Source organism: Pan troglodytes, chromosome 11, assembly GCF_028858775.2.
Source record: "Pan troglodytes isolate AG18354 chromosome 11, NHGRI_mPanTro3-v2.0_pri, whole genome shotgun sequence".
In the NCBI taxonomy this organism is placed as follows: Eukaryota; Metazoa; Chordata; class Mammalia; order Primates; family Hominidae; genus Pan; species Pan troglodytes.
This window is the reverse complement of record NC_072409.2, coordinates 115241112-115251625: the sequence shown is the minus strand read 5'-3', so window position 1 is coordinate 115251625 and position 10514 is coordinate 115241112. Positions and strand designations below refer to the sequence as shown.

General features: G+C 41.1%; 1 protein-coding gene across 11 annotated transcripts in view; it reads left to right on the top strand.

Moving 5' to 3' along the window:
* The window catches only part of KANK1 (KN motif and ankyrin repeat domains 1), a 68721-nt gene that overhangs the window by 1381 nt on the left and 56826 nt on the right, over positions 1 to 10514 (top strand). For 2 of the 11 annotated variants that reach the window (XM_063787120.1, XM_063787113.1), the window contains exon 1: positions 8305 to 8610. The gene's annotated coding sequence lies outside the window, so the exon portion shown is untranslated. 11 annotated transcript variants of the gene reach the window in all.

The following is a 10514-nucleotide window of genomic DNA, read 5'->3' as shown; positions in this document are numbered from 1 at the left end:
TAACATTCATTGAACACTTAAATGCACCATGGTGCCTAAAATGCTTTGCCTGCATTTTCATACTTAATCCTCACAATAATCTAATGAGATTAAGCTATTATTTTACTGTCATCATCATCCCTATGTAATGTCACAGAGAAGTTCGGGGACTTACTGTAAATGAAGTAAGAAAAATCAGAATTATGGGCAGTGGCTCACACCTGTAATCCCAGCATTTTGGGAGGCCGAGGGGGATGGATCACCCAAGGTCGGTAGTTCAAGACCAGCCTGGCCAACATGACGAAACCCCATCTCTACAAAAATACAAAAATTAGCCAGGCATGGTGGCGCATGCCTGTAATCCCAGCTACTTAGGAGGCTAAGACAGGAATGGCTGGAACCTGGGAGGCAGAGGTTGCAGTGGGCCCAGATTGCACTACTGCCCTCCAGCCTGAGTGACAGAGTGAGACTCCATATCAAAAAATAAAATAAATCAGAATTATGATGACTTTCTCCAGTAAAATATTTGGTGAGAGAGGAGATTGAAACATTATGAAATTTCAAGTGTAGTGGGTGGGTTTTAATTCCCTCTGATGATGTGGTTTCCTCCCTTGCCCTGCATTTGCTTCCATTCACATGCTCAGGGGAAGGGGTGTTTAAGATTGTTGGTGCCTCAAGACCTCAACCTTCTTCTGGTGCCTTGGGCAAAATCCTTTCTTCATGGGTTTAGATACTACCCCACTAATTCCTTTCCAACTTGGTTTGTTCTGTGCTTACCTTTTTTCTTTGTTCCTGAGATCTAATAAGCAAGCTGTAACTTTTCCTTCTCACCTGGTATCCTGCTTAACAGGTCTGGGCATTGAGGTTGAAAGCAAAAGAAAGCTCTCTGATTTGTGACTTTCAGGGTGTCAGAGTATGAATTGTTACTGCAGACAGTTATCTGGACTGTGCAGGGGAAGATTTTTTACTTATTCTAGTCACCATGACCCATGTACATCTATAAGCAAATCTAATTAGAGACTCAACCATAAACAGTAATATATATGCAAACATACATATATGTGTATGTGTCTGTATATGTATATACACACATAGTAATATATACATACATATATGTATATACAAACACAAATGTGTGTACACCATATATATGACACTCATAGAAAAAAAAAATTTTTTTTTGAGATGGAGTCTTGCTCTGTCACCCAGGCTGGAGTGCAGTGGCGCTATATCGGCTCACTGCAACCTCTGCCTCCTGGGTTCAAGTGATTCTTGTGCCTCAGCCTCCCACGTAGCTGGGATTACAGGACCATGCCATCACGCCCGGCCAATTTTTGTATTTTTAGTAGAGATGAGGTTTCACCATGTTAACCAGGCTGGGGTTGGACTCATGACTTCAGGTGATCTGCCTACCTCGGCACTTTGGGATTACAGGCATGAGCCACCGCACCCAGCTGAAAATTTAAAAGTATAGATGCGTGTTGTATTCTCTGAAAACCAAAACAAAAGCAAGAATTGCTGGTGATAATACCACCTAGAAATAAATGTCTTCCTATTTTTTATATAGTCGTCAAATGTTATATATTTCACATGGTTGAGAATATGTTAATAAAAATCATTCCTTTACCTTTTCCCACTTTGTATTACAAAAGAAACACCTCTCCAATGTTTAAAAAAATACTCCATGTAAGAGATGCGGGTTATAAATACACTTCTATGCGTGTAAATAACATTTAGAGAACCTAGATGAAGATGAGATAAAGAGGGCTGCATGGCAGCTAGTGAGGGCCAGTTACTGGTCTCCTATGAGAAAAGGATAAGCTATTTGGGTTTAGTAGGAGTTTCAGATGTGGAGTAAATTATATGTTTCTTCAATTTCCAAAAATTGCTGCTTGGGCTTCATAGAGCATGAGGGGAAATTTCATGTGACGATGGAGTCAGGGCAGTGGCAGAAGAAGCACTTTCCATAGTCTTAGTAATAAAACAAGCAAAAGAGGAGCCTCTGGGAAAGGCCATACCATGCCCTTGGCACAAAATACATCCGACGACTGATCATCTCAAGTTGACATTCCCATGTAACATTTACATGGGATAAGGGGTGATTCACAACCTTTTATACTCTGACTTCCCCTTGGAGTCCCTCACGGAGGCTGGATAAAAGAAACTGCTTTTAAAACGAGCTATTCATTAATGCTGTAATTTGTAAAATGTATTGTGCCACACTTCAGACATACAAAATGTGTGAAAGTTATATAACAAGCACCTTTGTACACACTACTTAGCTTAAGAAATAAACCTTATTAATATAGGCCAGATATACATGAGCACCTGCTATGTGCTGTTTTAAGTACTGGGGATACAGCAGTGAACCAAAGAGGCAAAAATTTCTGCCCTCAAGGATTGTACATTCTAGGGAAAGTTAAAGTCTCCTGTGTACACGGTTGCCAGAAAAAAAAATACTAAAAAAGTGTTCATTGTTTATCTAAAATTCATTTTAATGGTGCTCTACTTTTGTGTGCAGCCCTACCTGTGTACCCCTTCCAGATTGCACCCCCTGCCCTTCCTTACCACCAGCCCATCAAAATCAATCATTCCTCGTAGTGTTATCTCTTTTTCACCAGATCCTCCATCCTACTTCTCTTGATTGGTACAGTATTGTTTTCATTAATTCAAAACATTTTAGGCCAGATGGGGTGGCTCAGACCTGTAATCCCAACACTTTGGAAGGCCGAGGAGGGAGGATTGCTTGAGGCCAGGAGTTCAAGACCGGTGTGGGCAACATAGCCAGACTCCATCGCTACAAAAAAAATTTTTTTTGAATTAGCCAGGCATAGTGGCATGCACCTGTAGTCCCAGCTGCTCAGGAGGCTGAGGTGGGAGGATTGCTTGAGCCCAGTAGTTTGAGGCTGCAGTGAGTTATGATGGTACCACTGCACTCCAGCCTGGGTGACAGAGCCAGACCCTATCTCTAAAGCAAAAAACAAAAAACATTTTATTATGGTACTGCTAACAGTACTGCAGTGTCTTTTGTTAAGGAGGTAAGAGCATCATAAATTGCTCTTGACTGTTCTCTCATAGCCAGCTAGGAAGTAAATGGTGATTGTTGGTTAGGAAAATAGCTGTGTTTCTTTGGGGTGTAGGGATGAGGCAGTCTGCTTTTCCCCCAAGTTTCTGAATCATGTTGTAAACTGAATGCACTGATTGATACCTCTCTAAACACTAATGTTGTGAAACTTTAATTAGAGCTTAGATATGCTTTAGAAGCCAAATAACAAGTGGCTTATTTGTGAAAGAAAGATAATAATAGCTATCCTACCTTCTTCACAAGGTGGTTGTGCGGGGAAGAAAATAATAGCTGTAAAAACACTTTTTAAAACATAAAGTGCTGGTCAGATATCAGGGGATAGCACCATTCCCCTTGTTCTCTTGTCCTTGTCATGAGCCGCTGATCAGGAAACATCCCAGGTACCCTCATGTCAGGCCCTGCTGGACGCCATGATATTGGGGCCAGAATTGTATTAACATCCTCATTAAACCCAGTTAAATGACATAAATGGATGAGCACTGGGAGGTGACTTTTTATGCCTGCTCTTATCATCTTTATTTTTGCTAATAGTTGCCTTCCCCAATTGATTATAGCTTTTCCCTCATGCTATTTCTTTTTTTGCAGCCTGGATATATATTTTTTCAGACAGATACATATTTATTTATTAAAGATGCTTATTGAATTGCATGAAAATGTTATTTAGGCTGGGCACGGTGGCTTACGCCTATAATTCCAGCACTTTGGGAGGCCGATGCAGGTGGATCACCTGAGGTCAGGAGCTCGAGACCAGCCTGGCCAACATGATGAAAACCCGTCTCTACTAAAAATAGAAAAACTAGCTGGGTGTGGTGGTGGGCGCCTGTAATTCCAGCTACTCGGGAGGCTGAGGCAGGAGAATTGCTTGAACCCAGGAGACGAAGGTTGCAGTGAGCCGACACAGTGCTACTGCACTCCAGCCTCCATGACAAAGTGAGACTCCGTCTCAAAAAAAAAAAAAGAAAAGTTATTTAAATTAATGATAACATAAAATTTGATAGGAAACCAGAAGAGAAGAATTACTCAAAATTCCACACTAGGTCTTATTTTTAGTATTGATTTTTCATCCTTTTCAGGCTAACAAACTTAAACACAGTTTCAATAAGCTTTTATAATTTGGATATCAGCTCTTGACTTTAACATTCTTTGCATTTTTCCAAGTCTTCATGGAAAATAGTTTTCAAATTATTGTTTTCGATGACTGTATAATATTCCTTATGGTGTTTCTAGCAGTTGAATTATTCTTTTTTTGTTTGGATGTTTGGACTGCTTCCACATTTTCCCTATGGTAGATGATGTTGCAGAGAACATCTTGCCTGGTCATTTTTCTCCTCCTTTTTTATTATTTCCCAACAATTTCAAAGAAGCAGGATGACTGGGTTAAAGGGCACAATGTTTTCATGGCTTTAGTAACTGTTGTGGGGCTTGAATCTTGTTATCTTGGTCAGTTATTTGGCTCCAGCTTTTGTCTCTATGCTGATCTTAAATGAGTACAAAGGCCACTGATAAGACCGGGTCAGCCAGACAGAGCCAGACTCATGGCAGGGTAGGCAGAATGCTGCAGTGCGGGGCACCCCACTCTCGCTTGTGTAAATATTTTTCTGGGCAGGAGCGTTTCTCAAACAGAACTCTGAGCCCACTGCGGTGAACCTGATAGCAGGAATTACGTGCTATTTGTCAAGTATAAGACTAGTTTGCAGTGACTGGTCTGGCTAGAACCCACCTGGTGTTTTCTGAGATCATCTGTAAGGAAACACACAGCACAGCAGAGGCAGTGTGCCCATGGTGGTGAGTCTTAGACCTGTCATCTGTGTTAGCATTACCCCGAAGGCAGAGAGTTTGCTGATTAGAAACTATGGCTGCTTTAATTCATGGGTACCCTCCGTGACTTTTCAGGGTCTCCTGGTTGAATGAATTTGCAGAAGGATTAAAATGTGTGTTCTTATTTGTGCTTTGTATTCTCCCATAAGTAGTGTGTTGGAGACTATTAGAATAGCTGAGAGGGTAAAACATAAACACATAGGTAGGAGCCTGCCATAAGCACGTAGGTAAGAACTAAAAGGGCGTGTTTTCATTTCAGTTGTCCAGCCTTCCTTCCATACTCTCAGATGACAAAACACAAGTTGCTGAGCTCACGCAGCTAATGACTAAGCCAGAAGTTGGACATGGAGAACATTTTTCCTTTGTTCAAGGTTATTTATTATGTTGACATTTAAAATCAGAAGTGTGATATCTGTGAAGTTCTGATTAAACAGATCAAGTGAAAAGGATGTATTTCAGAAAACTGCATAAAACCCTAAAGTACAGTGTTGAAAAATAAAACGTCCTCCCTGATAGGGATTATGTTGGTAAGTTACTTTCTTTCTTAGTATGGATTATTTCAAATTAATAAACATATTCTTATTCCTTTATTTATTGCATCATACAGCTTCATCCTAGTATTAGTGTGTTTAATAATTGCATTTAATTAGATTATGCATTTCAACTTTCAATGAAACTGTAGTTGTTAGTCTTTTGAAGGCTAATTTCACGCTGAAATTTATAGATGAAATAATTTTCTTATAGTGGTGGTGTTTGAGAAGATAATGTAACTACTTCTTAGATTTCAGTTTCATAACCCTTAAAATGTTGGGACCACCTACAAATGGGGGACACCCTGGGTTTTGAAGTCTTGCCTGTGTGGTTAATCAGAACCTCAGAATTCACCCAGCCCCCGGAGAGGTTTTGAAAAGCCCCTCGCTCATCAGAGCTTGCTTGTTTCATAAACTCTTAAGGCTTTGTTTTAACCTGTAGCCAGCTTCACCTTATAAGCTTTCTTGCTCCAAGCCTTGAGCCAGTCATAATGGCTTAAGCATCAGATTTCAGACAGGCGATTAGCTCTCCAGCTAAGCCAAGAAAGGATGATTTATCTTCCAGTGAGTACCAGCCTATTTGAGTGTAGGAAGGAGAAAAATCTGTGCTCCTGCTCCTGGGTACTGGGCAAAGAAACCCTTTGGTTGGGGATTTTTGCCTAGTACCAACTTTATAGGTGCCAACAAGAAAGAAAGAAAACAACACATACAAAATAAACACCCAATAGGGAGATTCGCTGTGTTAAGAACTCAAGCTGTTGCTATTATTCTAAGAGACTGGGTAGCCAAAGGATTAAAACAGCCCTTCCTACAAGGATTTGAAAACTCTGTGCTCTGCTCTTCCTCAGCAGACTTCTCGTTGTGAGTATTGGCATTTATTTCTGATTATGCACTTCCCCTCTTTCTTGAATGAGTTGGGTGGGCTAGCTGAGCCCATCAAAGGTATAGCTCATTTGCTTCCTTTTCCAGGGTTTGCCTTCTTCCTGTGTCTGGGATAATTTCAGTTCATCTCCTTTGTGCAGTTTCTGAGAAAGGTTTGTATGGGCTTGGAGGAAAATGATCGTGACTAAAGCTCACAGTCACCGCTTTGGCTCCTTTTCTATAAAAGGTGGTTTGATTTGATCTGGCATGAAAAATATTATCATAATTCTCAAATTCACAGAAATGATAAGTTCTTGCTCTTTCCTGACAAAAAAAAAAAAATTAATTGGGTAGACATCTCTAATAAAACCTTTAAGAAGACCCATCCAGGAAATCAGATTATAAGATTCATTCAAACAGTTGTAGAAATTCTAAGTTCAAAAACCAAAAGCAGACTATTTTCTTTTTCCTTCCTTGGCTTCTCTGTTGGGTATTTTTGGAGTGAGCCTTAACTGAGTTACTCATTTCCACATGCTTTAGGAAAAGTATGCTCATGTTTTACAGGCTAAGCCTGGTTCTGCTTTTGAGCTGCAGTTCATTATGAATCTGGAAAACACAGGTTTTTGAAATGCAGCCCATTTGTACATATAGCATTAGTCATCTCAGCTGGTAGTTCTATACGATGAGTTATCTCACCACTTAAAAATAAGTACGCTGCTATTTTGAGATTTAAAAATATATATAGTGACCAGATTTCTTATCCTAGTTAAAGCAAGCCATGGCTGAAACTCAGATTAAACAATATTCTATAAAAATGAGAAGGCCACTCTAATCAACAGATAGAAAAACAGAAATATAGACATAAGGGAGAGCTGTGCTAAGGGACAAATTGTTGGATTTGTAGGATTTGTTCTTATCCTGAAAGTTAAATCTTTGTACTCTTACCTTGTTTATGGCCAGATTTGCCTGATCCCTGATTTCCCTCCCAACTGGATCAGAGGTTGTGGAATTGGAATTTCATCATACAAACCTTTACTTAAAGGAGGTAGTACTAGAGTAACCATTTGTGGAAACAGTTTGCTACTAATAGTTACCAGTACTGAGTTTATTTTAGTTCCTTTTTCATGATTTTATTCCATTGGAAAAGTTTTCTCTCAGGGATCTTTTATACTTTGGACATGATCTCTGTTAGGCAGAATCAAAAGATAGCTGTGTGGCTTTCTGAATTTAGTCTCACAATATTTGGTTTAGTTGATAAATCCCATCCATCAGCTTTGCAAATAATTTTGTGAAAACATTGATTCAGCTTGTCCTGCCCAATTTTCCCATCCCTGCCCAGTTTACTGAGTGCCTTTTCCATTTGCATCCACTGTCCATTAGGCCAAGGCGTTTGAAGTGTTTCTGTACAGCAGGTACATTTAAGACTCTCCAGGAAGAAAGGGGGAAGAATATTCCAAACTGAAAACATCAAAGAGAGAGATGGGGTATTTCCAGTAACTTATATGCCCAGTGCTTAATATCTTAAAAACCCTACTCATGTGCATCAGCTCTTACTTTTTTCTAACTAAAACCAGAAAAAAGTTCTCTCTTCCTCTGTTCTCAGTATCCCCCTCTTGTAAGTCTATCTACCCAACACGGTGCAGCCGATTTATTTATTTTTCCCTAAGCATTTTTAGGTGGATTGACTGGGATGCTTTATTCAACTCAGGGACGCACCATGAATATGTTTTTTGGGGCAACCCGTTTGGCATGTTCCCCCTCAGCGTGAGGACAAAGACTGGTTTGTCTTCTTGTGACCTGGCAGAGGAGGCAGAAGTACCTGCTGAGCTTAGGCAGCATGTACCCCAACCGGGGCCCCACCTCTTCAAGTGTGAATCAGCCTGATGATACACTGATTTTTAGAACACGCTAGGGTGGAGACCTGGAAGTCTGTACACTGGTCGGGGAGGGAGGGATGGTTTGCATGTCAAACCATTTCAACAATGCAGCTTACAGGAAAAAAAAATTAATTACAAAACACTGTGATGCCCTTTGCCACCAAATTTTTCCATTAGCACCACACTTTATACAGCTTCCAAGTCTGCCCCAGGGACAACTGTTTGGCAGTGTGAGGGGAAATGGCAGCATCACATCATAAGTGCAATGATTGTTACTTATGAGCCTATCCGGTAAGGGATCTGAGTGGGCCCAAGCATCACACACGTGCTGGAGCTGAGTGTTCTCTGAGGAACATGCTAGGATGTTACTTGGGTGCTAGAAGACAGCAGCTGGAATTCACAACACCTCAGGACGCTGATTGTAAATGAAGAATCCTGAGACTAAACATCTTCTAGAAAGGTAAAGGGGGCTTAGGGCTGGGGGCTTTTCCTCTGGGCTCTTATCCTTTGGCATGTTGTCCCTGGATGCTTTGAGGTGAGACTTTGCAGATACTGCTGAATTTCTTTTCTTTTCTTTTCTTTTTTTTTAATACTGCTGCATTTCAATTGGGGTGTTGTTTGGGGACTACTGGAAGGAATGTTATGAAACTCCATAGAAATACTTCAATTCAGTGAGTTCATTCATTCAGTGGCTCACTTTTAAATGACCATACAGATGTATTTGGCAGATTAGTCTTTGCCATTTTCCTTCTTTGTGTGATGGACCAGACCCAAGGCTGCGAGCATTGGTCCTTTGCCTTTTTCTCCCTGCTTTGTGGTTTTGTGTATGTAAGGATGGCTGGCAAGATTAAGGATCATTGAGCTTTGTATTTTCTGTTATTTTTCTGTCTCCCCAAACATTTTCACTTTCACAAACTTTAATCTCTAACTATTATTCCCTTATCTTAACTCTGAACTTTTGTTTTGGACCTTATTTTGTCTGAAATCATGCTCTATTTCCGTTTCTTCAGTTCTTGTGTCTGTAAAAATCACAGTAGGCCTTACCGGAGGTCCATGACTACAGGTACTCAGAGACCAGCTGTATCCAAAGAGTTGTGTAAGATAGGGGCATCTGTTCCCTCCCAGTGCTGTTTCCCAGCCCCACCCTGCCCTGTTCCCCAGTTAGTGTCTTTGCTTTCTTGACCTGGATATCTTTCCCATATCTATTAATATAAGCCCTTCTTATCCTTCAAGTCTTGCTACCTCTCTTACCTCTCCCAACAGGCATTCTCAGATACTCCCAATGGGAGTTCCTCTCTTCCTCTTCTTTATTCCTTTTATTCTGTTATTATTCTATTATTATTTCTATTACATAATTGCCATCAGTTGCTTTTAATTAAGAGTTACGGTTGTGTGCCTCACTAATCTTATAAACTTGAGTGTTTTAAGAGGCAAGAATCATGTCATCTTCTTCATATGCCCAACAATGCCTTGCTTAGTAATCCTTGTAGAGTCAACAGATTCAATGTTCAACCAGCAAATATTTGCAGAGCACCTACTTTGTGCTGGCATGATGCTGGGCATATAATACAGGTCAAAAATCAGGCCCAGCACCTGCCTAAGAATTTGTGGGCCTGAGCCCTGCCAGTTGCCAATCTGATGTGCTATATTCTTTGCAGTTTTCTTCCAGCCTTTTCCCCTAAGTTCCCAGTTGGTCGCTCTGTGAATTCATGTGTGACACTTCACCTGGGTGTGTTTCCTGGGTGAACAGATGGCTTTTACTGTGTCACACACACACTCTTACGTTCTGCCTCCTCTCGTGAAAGTTGTAGTTATCTGCTTTCTCTCCCTCACTTGCTCTAAGGCAGGCTTGAGATGGTGTTGTTGTTGGGTGTGGTGGCTCATGCTTGTAATCCCAACACTTTGGGAGGCCAAGGCAGGCAGATCAGTTGAAGTCAGGAGTTTGAGATCTGCCTGGCCAACAGGGTGAAACCCCATCTCTACTAAAAATACAAAAATTAGCTGGGCGTCGCAGCGGGCACCTGTAATCCCAACTACTTGGGAGGCTCAGGCAGGAGAATAGCTTGAACCCGAGAGGTGGAGGTCGCAGTGAGCCGAGATCTGCACTTCAGCCTGAGCGACAGAGCGAGACTCTGTCTCAAAAAAAAAAAAGAGTGAGAAAGAAAGATGGTATTGTCTGTTAAGTGCCTTGGGTTCCAGAGAGAGGTGACCAGGTACATTGTGGCTGTCTTAAGGGGAAGATTATTGTCAGGGGCCATTTGGAAAGTTCTTGCTGGCTGCCATGGCCTTTCATTGCTTTTTGTGGCATGTTAGCAGCACAACCAGTTAGGGAGGAGATGGGACTCCAGTTGGTTCCTTTTGTCT